Source organism: Pelecanus crispus, unplaced genomic scaffold, assembly GCF_030463565.1.
Source record: "Pelecanus crispus isolate bPelCri1 unplaced genomic scaffold, bPelCri1.pri SCAFFOLD_239, whole genome shotgun sequence".
Classification (NCBI taxonomy): domain Eukaryota; kingdom Metazoa; phylum Chordata; class Aves; order Pelecaniformes; family Pelecanidae; genus Pelecanus; species Pelecanus crispus.
Genome location: NW_027461321.1, coordinates 10,001 through 12,500, shown reverse-complemented (window position 1 = coordinate 12,500; position 2,500 = coordinate 10,001).

Genomic DNA, 2,500 nt, shown 5'->3' with positions numbered 1-2,500 from the left:
GTCTGGCTTTCGGCACCGCCCCGCGCGCGCGGGGGGACCGGGACCGCTCGCGGAGAGCGGCCCCTCGCTCAGAGGGCGGCCCACCGCACGCCCGACGCGCCGGCCCGCCCCTCCGCCCGCGCGGAGGGGACGCGACGCGGCGCGACGCGGCGCGACGGACAGGCCTCGCCTCGGCTGACCGTACGAGCACACAATACGGAAAAAAAATAGAGTGTGAAGTAAAAATACGGAACGGAAAAAAAAATTTAACCCCGAAGGGCAAGGGCGGGGGAGCCCGCGCTCCCCGACCGATCGGACCTGGGACAAACGACACAAGCGCCTTGCGCGCTTCGGGGGCGGCCCAGGCGCCCGGGCTCGGCCCGGCCTCCGCGCGGAGGCCGCCACGCGCCCGGCCGCGCCGCCCGCTCGCCTCGCTCTCGGGACACCGGGTGTGCCGCTGCTGCCCGCCGCCGCCGGCCGACAAGCAGCGGCGGGGCGCCCCGCCGGCCCCGCGCGCGCCTCTCCGCGCAACAGCTCCGCCGCGCTACGACAGCCGGCTCCCCCCGCCCGGCTCGCTCCGCCCGGCGACGCCGCGGACGGCTCCGCAGCCGCCGCGCGCACGCCGGAGGCGGCGACCGCCGGAGCCCGAGCCGACGGACGCGCGCCGCCCCCCGGACGGCGCCCCCGCCGCCGCCGCACCGGAGCGGCTCGCCCTGCCCGCAGCGCCCGGAACCGCCGCTCCTCGCCTCGGCCCCCCTTCCGCGGGCACGCGCCCGGGCGGAAGGCGGACGGCGCTGAGGCCGGGGGCGGCTCCCGCTCTCCCCGTTTCCACGCGGAGACCGGGAGTGGGACGCCCCCGCCCGCGCGCCCGCCTGCCCGGCTCGGCCGGGAAGGGCGCGACGGGGAAGCGACGGACGGGGCCCGGGCCGGGACGAGCCGACCGCCGGCCGGACGGCGGCCGGAGACACCCTCCGGCCGACCGACACACGCCGAGCGGCGCCGCCGCCGCTCGGCCGGGGTGCCGCCCTCGCCGGTGGCGAGCGCCCGGGAGACCGCCGAGCGGCTCCGCTGGGCGGGGCGCGTGGGGAGGGGAGCGGAGCGCAGCGCGCCGCAGCGCTGCGACAGAGAGCGCGGCGGCCCGGGAGGGACGCCCGGCGAGCCCCCACCGCGGGGACTCGCCGCCCCGGCGGAGGAGCACGCGCTCCCGCCGGGGTCGCCCGTTTCGAGGCGAGCGGGCCGGCCACGGCCGGCCGCGCCGCGGCCTCTCCGACGAGACCGGACCGCGGAGAGGGGGGGGCAGTGAGAGGCCCTCCCCGGCACGGCCGCCCCGCGGGGGGGGTTGAGCGCGGGCGGCGGACACCTCGAAGGGGCCTCGAGGAGAAACTCCCCGCCCCTTGGGGCACCGACCGCCGCCCGGCCGCCCCCCCGGGGGCCGCACCGAGCCGCCCGGGTCTTTAAACCTCCGCCCGGCTCCGCCGGCCTTCGACCCCCGGACTCCGCCGCCGAGGGAGGGCCGCCGAAGCGCGGACGCTAGGTACCTGGCCCTGGGGCGAGGGAAACGACCTGAAGGCCCCGCGGGGGTGCCTCCCCCGCTGCCGCCATCGGGGGAGCGTCCGCCCGCGGGGGCGCGCCCGACATCCGCCGCCAACACCACGTCCTCCTTCCCGGGGCCCGGGGTTTCCCTCAGTAGCCCGGCGCTGCGCCCGGGAGGAGAGCCGTGGCTCGGGCCGCCCGCTCGCGCGGGACGCGACCCGGCCGAGAGCCTCGCCGGCCGAAGGCGGCAACGGCGGCGCGGCGCCCCCCGCCGCCGCGCCCGCCCCCGCGCCCACCCCGACCCCCCCCCCCGCGGGGGGGGGCCGCCGGTGGGCCACGGGTGGGCGGGCGGGCGGGCGGGACGCCGCCACCGCCGCGCCGCGGCCGGCGCGCGCCGCGCGCCAGCCCGGAACGCCCGGAGGGCCTGGCCCCTCTGTCGCGGGCCGGAGGCCGGGCGGGCTTTTGCAGCTTCGCAGCAAGCCCGCCCCGGTGCGGGGAGGGTCGGGGGAGACGCCCCCCCCGACCCCGAAGGGCCCCCCCTCTCCTCCACCTTTCTCCTCTCTCCCCTCGCCGGGCTCGCACCTGTCGCCCGACCCCGTCGTCGCCGCTCGCCGCTTCCTCGTGCCGCACGAGCGGGCGCTCGGCCGGCGGGGCGCGCCGCGCCTCGGCGCCGGCGGCCCCCCCCCTCCCCACGGGCTTCTCGCGCGCTGCCGCCCGCGCTCTGACCGCGCGGGCCCCCTCAAGCCCGACGGCCGGCGGCAGGCGCCAGCGGAGGCGAGAAGCTGACGGGGGGGGTTTGGGGTTGGGGGAGCGGCGGGGACGCGGCGGTCCGCGCCGACCGGGCAACGCGCGCGCGCGCGTGCCGGAGACAAGCGGCGGAGACGGCGGCGGCGGCGGCCAGTGGGCGGCGGGCCGTCGGCCGGCGAGGGAAAGAGCGAGAGAGAGGCGAGAGAGAGAGGCGCGAGCGCCTCCGGGAGGGGCCGTGCCG